We start from the raw sequence: 8,345 nt of genomic DNA, 5'->3' as shown, positions 1-8,345 counted from the left end.
TATTTTGACATCACTTGGTCAACTTCCTGTGGTACCATATGTTAATTTAACCCTCAAGGATGGCAAAGAGGTGACGGTGTTTACTGAGAACCCCAAGGGGGTTAGCCTGGGGCATAACCAACCTCATCAGGTAATGTGTAATAGACACTAGTATAGCATTTCCTATCATAGTTAAGTATAGTTAAGTAACTGCTTGTTTTCAGCTGCACAGTTTGTCACTTCGAGATACTTTCATCGTTCTGTTTTTGAAAACCACTTGTATTAGGTTTTGATAAATGTCCTCAATTTGTTTGAAAATGTTAATCCCAATGGAGGAGTCATATATATCCATACTGAACAAGCAGTTTATTGGCCTTAATGCTGTAACTAACTGAAGGCACTTTTGTAATGACATAGCTGATATACTGGTAAAGCTAGCAGCATAAGTAACATAATACCATCTATGCTACATAACAGGTATTAGCCCATTGAGATTCATTTTAAGACTGTGATTATGTTTGTATAATTATAAGAAACAATTCACTGTAACCTGAAATGCCTGTGTTGTGGGGTGGCACCCAAATGAAGAGAATGTAATACTACAGAGCCTGAGGGTTTCTAAATTCCATAGAACCCTGTGTTTTGAAAGTGCCTTCAGTTAGTTCAGTGTGACCCTAAATGCTTCCAACAGATTGCTACAAAATTTTAATTTTTTTTTAATTCAATGGAATTGACTAACGGTCTGATGCCTTCAGACAAGCATAACTCATTAACTGCTAAAGCTACGGGCCGGATTTTTTCACTGTTCAATGTCACTTTGTCCTGAGATGTGCTTTTTAGCATACCGCAGTATGTGCAATGAAGCATTCAAAGGCATCACCTTTGTCCTCCTTTGTGTCCCATTTCTTTTTGCTGACAGCTAAAGGTGTCAATTCGTGGTAGCGCGATGGCTTCCCTATATGGGAATTGTCATATTTTCCATGGTGCCTGGATTGATTGCGGAGGTATTTCTCCTACTGTTCTTAAATATCTTTTAGCATTGTAAAACGGACTTAACATAGCTCAAAGCAAAGCATAATGGTCACTGTCACTTTCGAGTTAATAATTGATAGCTGGGGCACTTGAATCATCCATATTGTCATGGTGACTGGATTGATTGCTGAGGTGCTTCTCCTACCTGTTCTTCGTCTGTAGCACTGTGTAATGGGCTGAACATAGCTGAAAACAAAGCATAATAGCCACATCACTTTCAAGTCAGTCTGGTGCCATCCTTTCTTTTGATGCAGTATGCGTGGGTTCATCAGTCATAATAATGTTACAAAATACTGTATTTGACCGGTTAATAGCCGCGGCTCACATAATAGTTGCCCCCCGGATAGTAGCCGCTTGAATTACTGTCATAAGAGCCACCCTCGGATAAGAGCTGCGGCTTGCATCTGAATATGCTGATTCAAGTGCTGATGACACACGTTTGAAGGAGAAACTAAGCGAAGAAGTTATTTTAAGCCTGGAAATAGCATTTCTGAGAGGAACCAAGTGGATTAACAGTATTAAAGGATGATTATACAAGGTCAGCCGTTTGAAAATCCGTATAAACACTGCAGGTTACTGCCACACAAGCTCATAGTAGCTGCCCTCAGATAGTAGCTACCCTCAGATAGTAGCCGCCCTCAGATAGTAGCCACCCTCAGATAGTAGCCACCCTCAGATAGTAGCCACCCTCAGATAGTAGCCACCCTCAGATAGTAGCCACCCTCAGATAGTAGCCACCTTTGCATAGTACCTGCATCATTTTAAAGTTATAGTATCCGTGGCTATTAACCGGTAAAATACAGTAAGTATAAGGAAAAATTAAGGATTCAAGTTTGATTATAGAAAAAGTAGGGAAGCAAGGAGGTCACTACACCTGCAGGTGTACTAGTGGACAGTTAATCCCTAATTCTATCTACCTACCATGACTCAATTAGGGATTAAATGTCCCCTAGTATATCTGCAGGTGTAGGCAACCTCCCTTGTTTCCCTATTTTTTTCTATGATCCCTAATCAAATTTAAAATTCTTAATTTCATCATTAAATAATTGTTTCTGGTACTTAATCACACATGTAGACAAACATAAAGCTCTATCATGAGGTGCAGTTATACAAGAGAAGAGTTCGTCAACTGTGCTAGACTCTAATTTTCACATGGTATATATGACCAATAGCAACGCTGCGCTTATCAACAAAATGGTCTTCTGCAGTATGGAACTTGTGCTCCACGTGAAGGAAATTGGATTCCAAATATTAGTACACATCACATGGTGACTACAAATCACACCACCCCAAGAGAGTAAATTGACAGAGTTTTTTATTAAATGTGTGTGCTTAACAAGTATATGTTAATAATTTATAATTTTCTTGGAAGTTTTATTAAGGGAATATACCTAACAACCAGACTCTATGGTAATAGTGTGACTGCTCTATCAATCTTTAATGGAGTTGAATTGTGCAAATTGTAGATCTTCTTACCATTGTTAGTGTTTAAGTGTACACATGTAGTTAACAAGGTTTATGCTTCACCAGTGTCAGACCTGCATTCACCCAGTGACATTTAAGGAGTTGAGTACCTTTTGTTTATTACTGAAGATATTGATCTGTGTATGGTTCTGTTTATCTGTGTAGTCATTCTATTGGTTGTGTTTATTCTCCTCCAGATGAACAAGTGAAGAACTGGTTTTTGATGTAATCCTACATGTCTACACTTCATGTTGGTGACACCATCTTGATTGTGGCCGCAGAAATATGACCAACTAGCATATGTTTGGCTACCGATGTTGACATGTCCACCATATACAGGTATGTACATGTTCTATGAGGTAGGTATATATATTAGTGTATGAATAGGACTGGAGACCAGTTAGTTATCTAAACTGTTATCATGAAGCAGCAAAATTTCTACCAGCAAAAATTTCCATTTATACTGTAGTTGTTTCAAACTGACTAACTTGCACAGAAGTATTGTACAGGTGAATAATTCAGTACTGTAGTACTGTGTATTAAGGATCATGGAGGTTTACATATTCTCACATAAAAGAAACCATTCTCACAGTACCTTTACCATGCCTTGGCAGTATTGATGAGTTACTGTATAACCAAGCCCAAAAGTGTCTTCAGTGTGACCCAAAATGCTCCCAACAAGTTGCTACAAAGTTTTATTATTTTTAATGTAGAGGAATTTTCTGCTGATTGACTAACTTACTATTGCCTTCAGACAAATGTAACTTGCTAACAGCTAAGGCCGTGAACTAGATTTGTTTACTGTTAGACATCACTTCAGCTTGACTGGTGAAGTTTAACATATCACAGTATGTACAATGTGTACTAACTTTTGTCCTCCTTTGTGTATAGTAAAGAAACTGCACAGTACATCCATACAGTATGTGAAACCTTGTGTATTATGTGGTATTATTTATAATTTGTACACATCAGATGTGTTTGGTTTTGTCAAGATTTCTGTTGCTAGAAATGTGTATATGTGGCAGTGTGCGGTAGTGTATGTATGTGTATATGAGATGTGGTAGGTCACTAACAATGCTTTGTACCCTAGCAGATTGGTAGAGTATAAGCCTAACAGTTTGGTGTATAACGTAACAACTGACATTTTATACAGTGTGACGGACCTTCACTGCAGGCCCTACTATTATTATCATATAGTAATTGTGTACCGTATAGCGGGGAAATTTTTGGAAAGGTTAAATTTTCAAAAAAGAGTGCTTGATTGAAAATTTGAAAAAATGTTTTCGAAACAATGCCTCTTTACTGCACCACACCATAGATGATATTTCGAAAACAAATAGTTATTTTCGAATTTTTCGAACATTTCCCGATATATGGTATTGCATAGAGTAAGTGAATGAAGTGTTATATTAAACTAATAGGATGAGTGTTCTCATTTTTCTCAATACTGGATAGCAAGAATCTCGACGTCAATCCTTCATGTATTCATTGAACTGGTAGTTCATTTCCACCCATACACCACTTTTTCATGTTATTACATGTTTTGCTTAACTCATCTTCTCAGAAAACACTGCTAATACAGTGCCAGAAATAAGAATTAATCATTGACTGGTCAAATGTTCTAGCAAGATTATATTTGGTAGGCCATTTCCAGATTTGATTGGCCATCTTGTCTCCTGGGAACAGCAAGTGGTATGTAGCTGATGTGCTTCTGAGGACAGCATCACAGGATATTATACTATTGGACACCACAAGCAATCCTTCACAGATCACCAGCATATGGAACACCTAGAAACATGTTTCTAACTCCACCACGTACATTTTAGGAGCCCATTTTCATATGGGCTCTTATTAAATTTGTTAATCAAAATGTGTGCATTAACTAATTTGCATGTATTCTATGACTAGCTACCTTACAGCATGATGTCTAGGATAAAGTACGAGAGCTACGAATATATATCAGGTTAAACACCACGGCTTTGGTAGTAACCACACCTCATCTATAGAAGAAACGTGCTCCAGTAAATGTAGTAACCACCACAGTGATTCGGCTACAGCAACAACCGTTAACATCCTTTACGTTATCCATGTCGAGCCAGCTTGCCCTTGGCCATGAGATTATGATATGATTTATCATCTGATATTGCTGGTTTCCATTGTTGTACTTTAAGATTGATCGCTCTCTGCTCAGTATATCCCTGATGTCAGTAACGTGGAAAGGGGCATCACTCCTGGCCAATGTGGCTCAACTGGATCCCACCAAAAACTAGACACAAGTCGCTTTACTCAGTAGACTCGAATATCCTCAAATGTACATAGTCTAAATGCTTCCAATCTTCCAAAGTCTTCGCAAAACAATGAAGTTTAAATCTACTAATACAATGTGTGCACCAAAATATTGAGACCTCAACAAGTCTCCTGTCGTCTGTGGTCACGTGGTAACATCCTATGGGCACTCCATCATCACTGGGACGTTGAGCAGCTGTGAGGTACGATATCAGCTTGATGTGACATCTGTTATAAGTTGCTTGATTTTTAATTTGTGACCTTCTACCAACTGTCTTGCTGCTTGTCGGACATTTGACTGACCAAACCTCCAAATAGTTGGTCAAAATGTAATTTTTCTTGGAAATGACCAATGGCCAACAGTTATTTCTGGCACTGTAATATGTAATAGTACACATGTAGTTAACAAGCTTTATGCTTCAGTAGGTACATTTAAGAGTTGTGTACCTTTGTTTATTACTGTAGTTTTTATCTGTGTGTGGTTCTGTTTCTCTGTGTAGTCATTCTATTGGTTGTGTTTATTCTCCTCCAGATGAACAAGTGAAGAACTGGTTTATGATGTAATTCTACACATCTACACTTCATGTTGGCGACACCAACTTGAATATGGCTGCAGAATGTGACCAATGAGTAAATGTTCAGCTACCGATGTTGAGATATGACCATATATGTACATGTTCCAAAAAGTAAGTATATTAGTGTACAAATAGGTCCTGGACCAGTTAGTTATCTAAACTGTCGACAAATTTCAAATGAATCCTCTATTAATTGAAGTGTTTAAATGGTCTATAATTTTTTAAGAACAAGTTTCATGTACATATTAGATAAATCAGAAGTCCATATCATCCCCAAGGGTTTTGTATGTAATGTAAAAAGTCCAGAATTTAGTGTTGTACCAAGTATGACTTCTCATTTTAGAGTTTAAAACTTCTACTTGTGTGTAATATTATCCACTAAGAGTAATGCCTGTAAGGTCAAGTAAACAGATAAACTAATGTGAGGACCTCCATATTGCTAATGACCATCAGATATTTTACTCTTCAATACAAGTGTACAGGGGGGAGTTTGTAAAAGACGGAATAAGGAATAGCGGAATAACGGAATAACTCGCATCACAACGAGTGGACATTTATATGGCTTATGCAATGTTAGGGTGATTGTACTGTTACAGCTGTGAACTCATCCCTCGTAGATATCCTTACAATGTAGGGTGATGGCGTGTACTGTTACAGCTGTGAACTACACTCAGTGGCGTAGCCAAGGGTGGGCATGGGCGGGCATTTGCCCAACCATCACAGTTTCTTGCCCAACCATCACAAACTTTTGCCCAACCATCACAAGTAGCTTAAGATTCACACGAGGATTCACAGCAGCACACAAAACCACCCTACTTTGGTACTGTAAAGCGTAAACATGTACCTCATTTCTTGAACCATGACTTCAGAAGGGATCGAGATAGATGGTATATCACGTGATCCATTACGCGTAAAATCCCTTGGGAAGTCCCTATAAAAGACGCACGTGCCACGCTCCTTGGCACGGTTTAAATTCGAAATTTAAAATGGAGTCAAAGTGTGGTACACTACAGCCGTGGTACTGTATCTCTGAGTCACAGTGAGTGATAATCGTCAGTAGGATTCAGTGTGGATGGTGCTGGCAGCAAAAGATTTCGTTTCAGTGGATTTGTCAAGCGTATTTTTTGATAAGGAAAGTACCGTATAGCCTACCTTACTGCTGATGAAAGAAAACAGGAAAACGTGACTCTTCTAGATAAGGCCACTCCAATTGGTAATTATGTTTCTGGTCCACCGCCCGCATCCTTTTTTGGAGAATGTGACATTTCAGAAATACATGGGAAGAATGCCCGCATCAGCTTTTTGAAGAACCTGGATTTCAGATACAAATATTGGGCTGCAACAAGTATGCTAAATCTAACTATCTAAGTATTTTATCAGTGAAAACCTGCAAGAAATGGGCGGAGTGTATAGTACAGATCGATTTACTCTAATAGAACATTCAGTAAATCACAAAAAAATACTCTAATTGAGCAGTCACTTCATTGTTGCTTTGTTGCTGAATTCCGCCCGCCCGCACCTAAAACTGATTTTCAAAGGACCAGAAACATAATTACCAATTGGAGTGGCCTAACAATAATAGCATATGCAAATGGAGCTGGAAATGGAGAAAAGGTCAAGTCATTATAAAGCGTCACGTGCACAATTTGTACTGATTAACCGAGTTGTGGTTTACACCAGATACATGCAAAATGTACATTGGCTGCTATAAGTCTGGGACGAAGCTTTCTTGGCATGCTGATATTTGTGTTATAGTTCATAAATTAGCGCCCCGGTCTTCATTTGGGACCATGTGGTGTTTAATTGAAAAAGCATTTCATATCGCTGTGGTGGTTGGTCTGTAAACCATACTACCAGTGATTGTGGTAAACATGTGATGAACTGTTTACATTGTTGGTTCTTGTAGGTTCAGCAGTTTGATGTCACGTGATACTCAGCTACGGCGATCGTCGGTGGATGCCTGCCCTACAAGTTTAATAGATAGCATATAGCTAGTAAATGTATGCATGCATGCAAGCAGCATTTATTTACACTATAGTATAGGTAACTGTAGGCCTTGTGTGCATACACTTTTTAATATTTTTCTTTGATAATGTCTCACATGAAAGTGAGCGTGTTTCTTGTGTGTGTGTGTGTAGTTAAGTTGATGTTATGCCCAACCATCAAATATTGGCTGGCTACGCCCCTGACTACACTGCTTCGTCACTCATAGATGTCCTATCGAAATGATTACTATACGTTCTTACTACTACTGTATGTAGCTAAGCTAGAATATACAGTAGTTAGCTATTAGTTTCGTTTTCGAGTCTTCATTCTTCCAGTGGAGGGACGAAACGAAACGACTGTCACGCCCCCTTTGCTCGTTGGTACCATACTTAACATACAGTACCCGCTTACGAAGTGCAAAATTACATTACTAGCTACTACTGTATGTAAAGTATGGTACCGGGAGTTTGTAAAAGGCGGAATAAGGAATAGCGCGAACAAAAGGGGTTAGTACACTGTTTCGTTTCATCCCTCCACTGGAAGGATGAAGACTCGAAAACGAAACTAATAGCTAACTACTGTATATTCTAGCTTAGCTACATACAGTAGTAGTAAGAGCGTATAGTAATCATTTCGATAGGACATCTATGAGTGACGAAGCAGTGTAGTTCACAGCTGTAACAGTACAATCACCCTAATATTGCATAAGCCATATAAATGCCCATTCGTTGTGATGCGGGTTATTCCGCTATTCCTTATTCCGTCTTTTACAAACTCCCCGTACAGGGTAGCATTATAACTTTTTAGGTATGGATTGTGGTCACCACATGTGGTCTCCACAAAGCACCAACAAAATACCTTAATGTGTACAATGGTATAGAGTTCTTGATGTCAGCAGTAAGGTGTACTTGAACATGGACTTGACTCAAACTAACAGTAAACTGTCTTGACCATGTTGCTTTGTGTATTCTGAAATTCTAATTTTAGCAGCTACAATTAATTCACACACAACTATCAGTTGCC

At 38.6% G+C, this 8,345-nt stretch overlaps 1 long non-coding RNA gene across 2 annotated transcripts; it reads left to right on the top strand.

Moving 5' to 3' along the window:
- The first annotated feature begins 3 nt into the window (after window positions 1-3).
- LOC136252581 (uncharacterized) lies at window positions 4-7,503 on the top strand. 2 transcript variants are annotated; one of them, XR_010699702.1, is made up of 4 exons: window positions 2,684-2,814; window positions 2,863-2,984; window positions 5,294-5,447; window positions 7,243-7,503. It is a non-coding gene; the product is annotated as an uncharacterized lncRNA (long non-coding RNA). The 2 variants fall into 2 exon arrangements; XR_010699703.1 differs by lacking the exons at window positions 2,684-2,814; window positions 2,863-2,984 and adding an exon at window positions 4-130.
- The last annotated feature ends 842 nt before the right edge of the window (window positions 7,504-8,345 follow it).

Source organism: Dysidea avara, chromosome 4 (assembly GCF_963678975.1).
Source record: "Dysidea avara chromosome 4, odDysAvar1.4, whole genome shotgun sequence".
NCBI classification, from domain to species: domain Eukaryota; kingdom Metazoa; phylum Porifera; class Demospongiae; order Dictyoceratida; family Dysideidae; genus Dysidea; species Dysidea avara.
Note: the sequence above shows the minus strand (reverse complement) of the source record. Positions and strands in the feature narration are given on the sequence as shown.